Raw genomic sequence first — 13,768 nt, 5'->3', positions numbered from 1 at the left:
TCCTGATCAGGTTAATATTTTTTATGATAGTCATGCTTTTCTGTTTCACAATGAGTAAACCATTTCATCCATGGCACAATGGTCCTCCCAATTCAACATCCCCGGCACAACCTGTTCCCTTTGCCACTTGACCAATAACCTTTCGAGCCATTCATATAAAAGCGCTCTCTCCCCACAAAGCAACAGAGTAATCCACATCAGAATTCTCACATTCTATACATCAGGGCGCACTCAAAAGTTATACGTTTAAGAACTGCTGCAATACGTTACTACACTTCACTCATTGTCCGTCTTCTCATTTTCAAATCAAACCTGACCTGAACACAAACGTCCATATGCCGGTCAAGCAGTGCCGACCCTCTGTCTCTGAGACTCCTGTTGAGTTCGTGACAGATGTTGTGATTGTGAGCTCATGGCACTGCAGAGCGATTGTGACCTTTATTGTTTAATAGAAGTCTAGCCGCCTCCTACCTGAGTATCATGTCTTTCTCCCAGACAACAGCAGTAGCCTGGGAGCCTCGAAGCTACAGAGAACTCTACCTTTATTTCAATTATGCAGAACATTACATATTAGCGACTTTGAACACAGCAGGACCCCCACGGCCTGTGCTCTTGTTGTTCATTACGCGGTGGAACCTACTGAGCTGCAATAAAAGACCAATGAACGGTGCACATCCTGTATTGATTTGTTTGTGGAATATCCAAGTGAATTTTCAGATCTATTTTTTAATGTCCTTATTAAAATCCTCTTTGATCTACACAATACAACAATAACACAATTGTTTGCCTCCCTGATCCGCTGTGTCAATATTAATTGGGCTTGTATTGCCTTTTTGCCTTTGAATCCTAAAATGCAATCAATTTTTCTCCATTTTTCTCATCGTAGATACAAAGCTGTCCATTGTGCTTCTCATATGGGTTGTTTTGATATGAATTAAATATTCTTTTTGAAATACAAACAGTTTTAATTATTGAGATGGGTGGTGGATCAGACTTTGAAGGCCTGGTTCTCTTCTTTGTCTGGGCTGTGGACAGTGGATAATGGGAGGTCAGAGTTTGGGAGCTTAAGGACAGCGTTTAGAGGTGACTGAATGAACAAGTGTTTAAGAGGACAAACACAAAAGACAAGTGATTGGAGCTGCATTATCTTAAGAGTGAGATTTAAACAAAGACCAAGTGCACAAATTTCTGAGTACGTCATAAGTCTAACATTAAGTACAAATAAGATCATTACAAGAGCAGCTCAAGGAGGAAGAAAGTACAGAAATGTATAGTTATACTCAATACTCAATGACAAACAACACAATCTAGAGCATCACTTTAGAGTGGTGATAAAGTGCAATACCACTGTCTAAACCAGGGCCAGCCCTAGCCTTTAGGAGGCCCTGAGCTGAGTTTTGCCCTTGGAGGCCCTCACCACATATTCATATTTGACATTAACATAACATTAAGAGATCATCACAACCACTTATAAAAAGACTGCAAATTCTAGAGGCTCACAAGAGCAATAATCACAAGTAAAAACATGTGAGGAAGGGGGGTCTGCCAGAGAAATTCTGGACATTTTTTTCTTGGTTTCTGGTGCAGTGTAATGTGTTCCAGTTGACTAAAGTGGGCTTACATTTGTCAGGTATTTGTCATTGGACAGAGTAGCCAAATAATGTACTTAAGCAAGAGTACACTTACTTCAAAATCATATCACTCAAGAAGTACAAAGTAGTGATCCAAGTTAAGAGTTGCATAAGAGAAACAGCCTGGACAGAACATCAGATTTATGATCATTAGATCATTTGGATTGAACATTAAATAAAAGAGGATTTTAGGATCACATCATTTTTATGTTTACTGTCAGGCTTTGGATGCTGTGATTTGTTTTGATGTAAATGAACATATTAAGGAGTAGGATGCACAGATACCGATACCAGTATGGGTGCCAGTACTGTACTCGTCAATGCGCTGTCGATACCAAGAGCCGATACCACTGTAGTCACTCTGCCTCTTGTTTGACTCTCAGCTCATCTCTCACAGAGCAGTGAGCTCTGGACATGAAGCTGCACATTAAGCACAGCTTTAATCACATGTGACACATGAAATATACAAATATTTAGGACGTTTATATTTCACACTGGTAAAAGTAACAACACTCACTGTTATGCTAACAGTGGCTCGTTAGCAGCTAACGTGTTAGATGTTAGCCGTTAGCTCGTTAGCCGTTAGCGCAGAGCGCAGTCTGCAAAGAGGAAGAGGTAAATATTAAAGCCAGATGTGTATCTAAATAAATTACCACAAAAGAATGAACCACAACCAAAAACAGCCAGTGTAAAAACGGACTCACCTGCTGTCCTTTGTCCCTCTGAGGTGTGTCCTCTGTCCCTCTGAGGTCTGTCCTTTGTCCCTCTGAGGTCTGTCCTTTGTCCCTCTGAGGTGTGTCCTCTGTCCCTCTGAGGTCTGTCCTCTGTCCCTCTGAGATGTGTCCTCTGTCCCTCTGAAATGTGTCCTCTGTCCCTCTGAGGTCTGTCCTTTGTCCCTCTGAGGTGTGTCTCACTGCAGCAGGTGAATATGGACCAGTGGACTCACTCTGCCCCTGCATCCAACAGATCAGTGTGTGGATGCAAAACAACTGTCTTCTGCTAAACTCAGACAAGACTGAAGTCATCATCTTTGGTCCACAGAAACATAGAGAAAGTGTCAGCAGTCACCTCCAGTCTGTCTCTCTAAAACCTTCAAATCAGGCTAGAAATCTAGGGGTAACCATGGACTCAGACTTGAACTTTAACAGCCACATCAAATCAATAACTTATCCATGCATTTGTGTCCAGCAGGTTAGACTACTGTAATGTCCTGCTCACTGGCCTCTCCAAACGAGCCTTAACACAGCTGCAGTACATCCAGAACACTGCTGCTCGGGTCCTGACTAGAACCAGGAAGTATGAGCACATAAGTCCTGTGCTCAGGTCTCTGCACTGGCTTCCTGTAGCTCAAAGAATAGACTTTAAAGCAGCTCTGCTTGTGTATAAGTCTCTCCATGGCCTAGGTTCAAAGTATATCTCCGACATGTTAGTGCCATATGAACCATCTCGCAATTTGAGGACTTCAGGGATCGGCCTCCTGCTGGTGCCCAGAGTCAGGACTAAACATGGGGAATCAGCGTTTAAGTTTTATGCAGCTAAAACTTGGAACAGTCTTCCTGAAGATGTGAGACAGGCCTTTACTTTGAAAATGTTTAAATCCAGGCTCAAAACGGTTCTGTTTAGCTGTGCATACGACTGAAAGGTTTTTATTCTGCACTCTTCTCTTTTAATGTTAATTTTATGATGATTATTTGTGATTATTTATGTTTTGATTTGTGTGATTTCAATGTCTTTCTTATTCTGTAAAGCACTTTGAATTACCTTGTGTACGAATTGTGCTATACAAATAAACTTGCCTTGCCTTGTGTCCTCTGTCCCTCTGAGGTGTGTCCTCTGTCCCTCTGAGGTGTGTCCTCTGTCCCTCTGAGGTGTGTACTCTGTCCCTCTGAGGTGTGTCCTCTGTCCCTCTGAGGTGTGTCCTGTCTGCAGACATATACACATCCATCTTCACTGTTTTATCTGCAGATCCACTGGTGTAAAATGGGGACATCTTCCTCTGGGGTCTTCAAACATTGTCCAGAATTTTAGATAAACTGAACTTCACTAACTTTTAGTATTTTAGTTTGTAAAACACTCATTCAGATGTCCTCTCCCTTAGTCTCCCAGATTGGGTCTCTAGGGGAGGGGTCCTTCACACTGGTGTAAACTGTAGCTGTCCACACTCTGCCTGACTCAAAAAATGTAGGCAGCACATAGTTAGTTACTGGGAATAAAACACATCGAATCTTTTAAGAAGCATATGTAGACTAGTATAAACACTCGATTGCAAGTTAGTTTTCAGAAAAAAAAAACAATCATTATTTTCAATATAAAAGTATGGGCTCTTGGGGGCCCTCTGGTGGCCTTGGAACCCACAAGAGGGTATTTAAAAAAATAACTGTCATTTTAAAATGTAATTTAATAATGTGTATTGACCATAAATGAATGAGATTTTCCCAACAAGTGGAATCAGAAATATTTACAAATAATGATTCCAAAATGTCCAGAAAGAGGAAAATTGATGCAGATGGAAGGCAAATACATGTTTGTGCTTCAAGGAGAAAAAACTGTGTTTTTTGTGTTACAAGGCAAGTCTGTCGCCAGAGAGTACCATCTGTATCGGCATTTTGACACCAAACACAGAGCTAAGTATGTAAAGTTAGTCTTCAAGAAAAACAACAAATGGTCCAAGAGTTAAAAGGCAAACTGCGATCACAGCAGAATATGTTCACAAAAGCCACAACCAAAAACCAGGCGGCAGTGAAACTAGCTTTACTGTGGCTGAGTGTTTTTCAGGGGGTGTGTTTTTGAGGCAGTGAAGGTCTGTGAGCAGGTGTGCCCCATCCAGATACACACTTTTAAAAATGTCATTTCATCAGGACATATGCAGTTACACAGACATATTTTTATATTTGTGCAAATGCATTTGTAATATTTGTAACTTTAAAAAGTAATAAATACAGAAACAGTTATTTAACAAGTTAAAAAAGTAGTTACATTTATTTTACATTGCATTTGGTTGTATTTAGTTACATTTATAAAGCCTTATGGTTACACCAGGGCCTTTGAGGGCTGATGTGGCCCTTACTGAAAATGAGTTTGACGCCCCTGGTGTAGATGGTACTGATGTCCAGGAGGGTAGTCCCATGATTTTCCCCTGTTTTTTTTTTTTACCAATTGGATTTCCCGCTGATCAGGCTTAGTGTAACTGAAGAATCACACTAAAAATCCATCCACTCTGCTAATGGCACAGTTCACCATCAGTGGTTTGGAGATTTGTCTGTTCTTCTGTTTTGCTGAGTGAATCCTCATTTGCATTTTGTCCTTGTATTTGGGTGGTTTGGTTTGAAATGAATATCACATGAGGAAAGCAGCTGTAGTTTTAGCCCATGTCATCTATGTGAGTTAAACTAATGATTGAAAGGTAACAATGATTATGAGGGTGACATTTATGGCACCATCTATATGTTCAACACAGTAGTACTTTCAAGTATATGGTTCTTGTATATAAGATTTATCAAGAAAATGATTATGATCTACTCTACTCTGCAAAAAACAGAATCTTACATCATTTTGCAAAGTGTCCATCAAATTATACGGCTTCAAAATCATAAACAAGAACTCAGAAGTCAAAAAATGTTCTCTATACACAGTTCATATACATAGCAGTACTTCCATTCTCAAATTGTTAGATTACTACTTTTACAGCTTTTGGCAGTTGTACCCACCTGTAAATCTGAATTATGAAGTGACACTGAGCACTGTCTTCATCATAAAGCTCCAAGTAAACGTCCTCCGTTCTCCTGTGGCAGTACGATGTTTTCAAACCAGACTCTGTTGTCCATTCTTAGCAGCGGCTATGGGAGCAAACCCAGCAATTTGCCTTGGCCACCGTTGAGGTCACCAGTTTCTGCTGCCATCTCTGCTCCTTTGAAGCAGAAAACTCATTTGCACTTCATAGAGATATACCCAGCTCCACAGACTATTACTGATTATCCATTCAGGACATTGTTTGTGAACTTGGTTTAAATTAAGCTCAATAGCATTATAGCCATTGCATTTCTCAGATGTGGCTGTGTGGTTTTTCTCGAACTTCTCATTTGGTTTTCTGGCCTGACATATTGCAGATGACAATTATTTGCAAACTAAACATGAAATATAACATCATAGTCAATGGCTGGATGTTTGACAGTTATGGTTGTACCGGTGGTCCAAGTTCGAGGCAGCAAACCGTGAGCCAACACACACAAATGACTTTGTGTGCTGCTTGTTGTGATGAGGTACAGTGCAGAGAAGCCAGAGTAAACGCTATGGTGATTGCTTGGAATCAAAAAGTATGTCCCTTTGTTTAGTTAAAGAACAGTTTCACATTAGAGTTGGCCCGGGAAACGGTTTGTGTAAATATATACTTCAAACTGAAAAAAGACTAATGTTTTGTAATGGTTTTCGCTTGTGGATTTCACGGCAACAAAGATTATTTCACGACAAAGTCTTACTCATACAGGCGCTGGCATTAGTCTTGCAAACCGCCACATATCAGTAGTCTTCTAGTGTAATTGCCTAAGTCATGTTTCAAGGTTTGGGGGAAAATTGAAAAAAAAGAAACTGCTGAGTCAAGATGGTGACTAAGATGGTCTGTGTTTTTTTGGCTGTAAAAAATGTTTCTGATTGGCCAAGGATGGAGCCAATGATACCTATATGCATCAGGGTCTGGAAAGTAGAATGAAACGACAGAGGCAGTTCTGTCATGAGGCTGTGAATGGTGGTTAATCTGATCTGTCTTTTATTGACCAAACCAATGACTGTTTCATTGTTTTTCTAACTTTCTTTTGGTTAAATCTGCCCTGCGAGGGAAATGTTACTGTGATTTTGACCTTTACAAAAATAACTAGAATAGAATAGAATTGAGAAAGTTCTCTTTATAGGTGATGGATAGTCGTTCACTGTAGAATAAGCAAACAATCACTCTACTGTAACAAAGAGGTTATGGTTTACAAAGCGTAAAGTAAATCCACAACACAAAGACAAAGTAACAAGTAACAAAGTTGAAGCTGTGACTTGTAATGTCCTCATTAAGATGTAAAAGTAATCACACATACTATAAATATATAAATAAACAATAGAATTTCTCTAAAGACTCATCCTCCCCCTGTTTCAAACGCCATGGCTAATTATAGCCTTAAGTCAGGCGCTTTGATGCATTTTCCCTCAGCAGGAATCCCTGCCTCTTTTCCTGGAAGTGCTTGTGTGTTGTTCCTGAGGTAAACTGCCTGATGGCACACAGCAGGCTCTGATCACTCCAGCCTAGACTCCATTTATCTGGGGCTTTCGCTCATTCCAGCTTGGACTGAAGACATTCAGATTTGTGACCTCAAGTTGCGTCCAACTTATGAATCATAATTTTACTTATCTTGGCCATCTTATTTTAAATTAACATACATTTGTATGTATAAAGTTGATGATACTTATTTGGAGCACGTCTAAAGTCTCTTACTCACATTTCAGATGAAACCATCAGACCTCCCCTTAAGTCAGCAAGTACATTGTAGTTCTCTGGCAACAATCTCATTTTCTCAAAGTGTAGAACAGAACCATCAACCACCTCAGCCTCTCCATCTCCTCCTTATCACATTCACTACCTCACAATGTAACAAAGCTACACCCCCTCCTATAATCACATTCTCACTTCAATGAATCCCTGAAGCAAACAGGGTCTTATCAACAAAACAAATATCCAATCAATAAATTTCAATCACACCTAGGTTTTTGTTGTTTTTGTTTTGTTTTGTTGGTTTTGTCTCCTCTGGTTGAACTGGATTTATGTGCCAGTAATTCCAAAATAATAGAAGACCACATTTGGGATGAGGAGGGGTTCCGCTGCATCCACACAGAGGTGCAAGTGTCTACCTTGGGCAACGACATTTCCTCTTGGCTCTGTTCCTAGTCTGGGCCCACACCCAGCGCAGGCATCCAGGAGGGCCCATGTGGAGGTGCAGACACAGTGGAAGTGGGAGGAGAGGGGGTCTCAGGGAGGCGATGAGTATTAACCAGTGGTGGCATCCAACATTCAGAGTTGTATAGAGTTATAGTTCTGGATGCGCTCTGATCATGCCTTGTCTGCTCACGGAGAACTGCTTGCGTAGCTCATGTGTTTCTCATCAGGGCAAGTCTGCGGTTACCTTCCTGATTCTGCTCGACTGGAAAAACACAGCTAATATGGTGTGATCTGGAAAAAGCTTTGATGCCGGAGCTTTACAAATAAACCGCCCAGTGCCATATGGTTTACATTCATTCTCCTGATTTATTTCCTATAAATGTCCATTGGAATACGCCGCCGAGCCTACGTGTGTGTGCGACTTGGAAAACAGAAGGCTGAGGAGTGGTTTGTGGCGGTGTGTGATTGTTGTGATTTGTCCGCAGTTTTTTTCTCTCTCTGAATGATAGATGGAGGAAAGAGGTCCAGAATAAGCAAACAAGAAAACAACAGTTCTATAGGAGACGTTTAACTTCGGCGCACGACACAGGCCCGCTACACTCAAAAAGCAATTAAAAAGTAATGACGGAGCAGTTCGCAGTGACTCATTGGTTCGGTATGGTATTCCCGCTGAGCAAAGACTTCAGATCTACATCGATGGAAGTTAGCTTTTCCGAATTCACCAGCATTTTCCTATTTCGAATCCAAGCACAACCAAGATTTTTGTGATGTCCTGGAAAGGTTGGAGGCTAACTGACCACTTTGTCACGTTAATGTAATATGGAAGGATAGATTCATTAACATCATCATGAAAATTCAGCGTTTTCGCAACTGCGTCCCAGTAAAACATTGGTAATTTTGTCAGATTTTGCTCAATTTTGACCATAAACGTAGGTAGTTGAAGGTATTTTGAACAATAAAACAGCCCCACCTGAAAATGTACATAAGGCGCTTTTAATTTGGTGACTTTTGATTTTGTTATAGTAAGATAATAAACAACAATCTGTCATTTTGAATACAATACCCCCAGTACCTTCTGCCTCCATCTGCAGGTGTGACATAATCACAACCAAGAATCTGACATCCTATTGGTCCATATAATAATACACTGTCCCTGTATAGAATTCATGAAGAAAAAAGGCTAATGTGCAAACTAATAATAATATTATTCATGTGCTGTTAGAAACTTAACCAACCATTACATTGTGTTAGCATCTTGTTAAAAACCCAGTACTAGCAGCTCCTTGCTTTGACAGCAGTTGGTGTTCATTTGTCATGGGCAGCGGCCTGTGTGGGTGTCAGCTCTTCTAAAAACACACACTATTTTGTTCCTTTATTAGGCTCAGAGGCTTCTATGCAAAACAGCCAGGAACAAACATGTCAAGCGCTCGTTTCACAGCCGCGCTCAAGAGTAAACTAACAATAGAGGCATTTTCCACTTGTCTGACCTTTTCCTCTGTGATGTGTTTAATCTAGGCACAAAACCTCCACAAATGCTGCGGCTCCATTTTCAGTCCAATGCTAATATTCCTAAAGCAGATATGAGGTGTCAAAAGCTCATGTGTGAATGTAGGACTTGATGGAGAATATATGCCTGAAGATGTTACTCGCTACATGTATTTAACAACCCAGTGTTTGCTGTCAACAAAAGAAGATGCACAGAATATTCATGATGTTGGAAATAGTATAATATACTCAGTATTTAAGGCAAAAAGAACAAGCCAGTAATCACTGATTGAAATGTAAATGTGTGCTAGCTAACTGAAGTATTAGCCTGGCTGAGTGCATCGAGTGGAGATAGGAATTACAATACCCTGACAAATTTTTCCTCATCGGACATTATGTAAATGGAGTATAAGTGACCAGCAGAATTTGTGGTAAAAATCGATGCAGGGGCGACAAGTGTGACCAGTGGTGAACAGCGACTGATATCAGGCATGATAATTTGATCATGCAAAGTAGATTCATAGAGGGTCTCTCTGAAAAATATGTATGTAAAATACATTTTTTCAGCCACACATTTACTGAACATATACAGACTACATATCCTGCTGCAAGATACAGTTTCCTAACAATTTTGAAAATAAATAAATATCTAGAGCAAATTTAAGTTATGTTAAAATTGACATGAATAGAAGTTGAGCATGTCCAGGTGAGCGGCGACCTGTGTCACTGTCACGCTGTTAGCCTGATGTCCACTAAGGTCTGATTTATGACTTTAATTTTTGGTGTGATCAAGTGGATGTCCTCTTTGGCCCGACACACATCTCATCATTTGTCACTTATGTCAGACATTTTTAGTTGTTTCCTGTCTCAGCTACAGTTATACCATGAGCATCTGACACCAGTGAAGGGACAACACAAACTCACAGTAAACAAATACAGTCAGTAGATGACGTACAAAGCTACCTTTTGGTAATGAATGAACCAATTGAATACGTAATCTGTGCTGTTGGCCTGAATGAGATCAAAGTGTGCGCTGACAGTTGGATCATACTCCTGGGAGTACACAAAGAGCCTGGCCTTGACAGGACGGGGCTCTGGTGGTGAGTGCGACCCGCCTGTCCCAGCCCTGTTCCCCGTTTGTAAACAATAGGGTGTGGATTAGTTTAGAAACAATGTGTTTATTTAAAAAGGCCTCTTCCTGTACCGACTCAGCAAGTCTCCCATTAATTTTATTGGCAGTGACTCCAGTTCTGAAAATCATTGTTTAGAAAAAGGGAAAATACAGGGCACAAAGGCCAAAAAGCATGGCTGTGCCTGAGCACACAGTTCCTGTGTGATAGCAGCAGCATTAATAGAATTAGTGCAGTCATTTCTGTTACAATCATGTGAGGATCTCAGCTCACACAACACAAGAGAGGGGAAACATGAGTGTTTTTGTTGAGACTGCTGTGTCTCTGATGTGTGCTGTACATGTATGTGTAGTTCTGGAGTTTGGAGCAGAGCAGACACTTCCAGGCAGTTTGTGCTTATTCTAAAGTGCCCTGAGCATTCTCCTCTCTGAGCCTGCAGGCTGTGCAGCCCAGCAGCTACTGCCCAAAGCCACATCCTGTCCAAAAGAACAGCCTTGCACTTTCTCCTCGGGAGAACACACACATTCATGTGATCTCAATTACCCAGAAAGCAACACAGAAATGCACTCGCACCTTTGTTCAGCTCTGCCGCAACATTATCACTCACACTGTACACTGCATGTGTGTCTTATGGGAAACAAATTATGCACAATAGGCGTTTATGAGCTTTTAACCATGACCTAATGGTTTTCCCTCATCATAAGTGTTCTTGTATTTTTGAGTGATTCATGCATGCTTTCTTCTGCTGTAAAGGTGTCAGTGTTCAGAAAAGTTCAAGTTGCACCTGTCTCATATCCCTGCCCACAGCCCCTGATTTTACTGCGGTTCTACATTCTTTCTTTTCTTTTTTTTTTAAAAGATCCCTCACTGGGTCTCACTCTCTGTGTTACTTGTTGGGAGCAGTAGGAAGCCCCTGTCCAGAACCTTCTTGGTATGAGTCACACAGCCACACTTAAAAATACACTCCAAGAGTCAGTATATTTCTGTGATGTTGATCTGTACATGAGTCCAAAACCTACACTATTTACACATTTACGTTTTCCTCTTGTTTGTCTAAGGCCCCTCCTTTCCCTGGATAAGCCCTGCCTGGTTTACAAGTTCATTTCTGAGACTGACAGCGTGAGGCCGATGAGCGCATTAGGCAGTGCCCCCGCCCATAGCAACCGTAACAGGTAAACTCTAGGGAGGGAAGCTAAGCCCTAGTTAGCCATGTAAATTCCTCCCTTACAGACAGCGCGCTCCACCAGATCCCTGTCAATTTCCTGCCGCTGTGCTCCGCCGGATTTACATGAATACACTCTATCACTAACGCTTAGCCCCATTTTATGCAAGAGTTTTAGGTGGTAAAACTGCTTATGTCTCTCCTGTTTTTTCATGACTTTTCTTGTCTTTTCGATTGAAAGAATGGTTTTATTTACAATCCAGGCAGCGTGGCTCTTTTGTAAATTGACTCCTCGTCCATGTTCCAGACACAAGAAGGTTAGCTGCCTGTTCGCCTGATAAGCTGGCAGAACCTATCAACCCCAGTGAGCAGATAGCAGCGCTGTATTTCTGTCAGCCTTTATCATCAGCTGGGGTGAAACTAAACCGGTGTTAAGAGCGAGTAGAGGGACCATTTCCCTGGATTACCGGCGTCAACTTTAATTTCAAAGACCAGTGGTGTATCCAGACGAGGTGCAGGCTCCACTAGCTCCAGATTGGCAGGGAGTGTATGATAAGACGGCGGTAGTATTCACTGTGGGGGCCTATTGATCTGCGTGCGGCTGGTTCATTTCATAAAACACAAAAAGCAATGCTCCCCATTTAGCACAGACACACAGGGGATAGTGCCAAGAGCTGCATAGAGGAACAGGAAGCACACCACAGGAAATGCCATATTTGTCAGGAGTGCTTAAATACAGCGGTGGCAGCGTACACTGCAACAAATGCACAAAAAGATGCTTTTTCTTTGGGGAATAAAAGAGCAAAGAGTTTGTGTGTGGAGTTCTCTGTCTCACTGGGACACTCAGAGAAGGCAGAGTTTGTCATTGGTGTGAAATATTAAAGTTTAAGTTAGGTGTTAGTGCAAAAGTTCTATATAGAGGTTTCTCTTGGTTTCTCTTTGCAATAAACTTTTCTCCTGTTAATTTGTGCTTGTGTGTAAGACTACATTACACTACATTAAAGGGAACCACTGCCTCACCTGCAGAAGAATATGGGTCTGTTGGAAAGAAGCAATTTGGCCAGTGACTGAAGTCCTTTTCCAGGAGTCAATTTATGGAAACCGTGCCACAAAACATCATTGCCTTATTTTCTTATCCTCTCAACAGGGACCCACCACATCTACTATCACCATGTTCACTATCACCATGTGCGTTATCATTATATGTGTTATCACCATGTGTGCTATCATCACACACAGTACCATCATGTGCAATATCCCCATATGCACTACCAACATGTGCAATACTACCACGTGCACGATCACTACATCCAATACCATACACTATCACCACATACTCTACCATCACATGTACTACCACCATGTGCAATACCACCACATGCACTGCCACCACGCACACTATCACCACATACACTACCATCACGTGGACTATCACCATGTGCAATACCACCATGTGCCATATCACCAAATGCGCTACCAACATGTGCAATACCACCACGTGCACGATCACTACATCCAATACCATACACTATCACCACATACTCTACCATCACATGTACTACCACCATGTGCAATACCACCACATGCAATACCATCGCATGCCCTATCATCACATGCACCATCACCCCATACAGTATCATCATGTGCAATACCACCTCATGCACTCATGTCACCACGCACACTATCACCACATACAAAACCACTTGCACTGTCCATTCAAAGTGAATAAACAGAAAGAGCTTCTTGAGCCATAAATTCTTTAAACACGCTCATTTGAATTTGTCATTATGTTCGGTTCCTAATGGTTTTTAGGTGTGTTGCAAAAATTCAAATAGGGCACTAAAATATGTACATATTCTGTGCAGATGGATTAGGTTTTGCTATGAATAATTAAGGGGCATTATTATTAGACTATGCATCTGACTGCGCGGCTACTAATAATGAATCATCAATAAAACATTGTCATAATGTCACAAAGACACTTGTGGTGAGCTCTAATTTCACACAGGGTCATTAGTTGGGTGCAGTGAATGCGGCCGGTGCACATGGGAGGGCACAGCTCAGAGAGGCTGATGTGGCCTGACAGTCGCACATCAAGCACCAGTTCATTATTGTTAATCATGAACCTATATGCAAATATTTTAAGTATTTTATTTTTAATGGGAAAGGTGCTTTTTAGTTGCACAGCTGGGATTTGCATAGTGATTGAAACAACAGTGAGTCATTCAGTTTGGTATATGTCCACTGTGTATTATCTGTATTATTCTCCCCAGCTTTTGTGTTGACTTTGTATGTAACAGGGCAGTTGTCGGCTAGTTTTTTCTTTTTTCTTTATTTTTTCTATTAATCAACTAGTAAAACAATTATTTCTATTGTACATTTAGATTTTTAAACACATTTTTATCCAATTTAAGGTTGAATTAGGATAGAGGACTTAATATTACTA

The sequence above is a fragment of the Periophthalmus magnuspinnatus genome, chromosome 5, assembly GCF_009829125.3.
Source record: "Periophthalmus magnuspinnatus isolate fPerMag1 chromosome 5, fPerMag1.2.pri, whole genome shotgun sequence".
Classification (NCBI taxonomy): domain Eukaryota; kingdom Metazoa; phylum Chordata; class Actinopteri; order Gobiiformes; family Gobiidae; genus Periophthalmus; species Periophthalmus magnuspinnatus.
Note: the sequence above shows the minus strand (reverse complement) of the source record.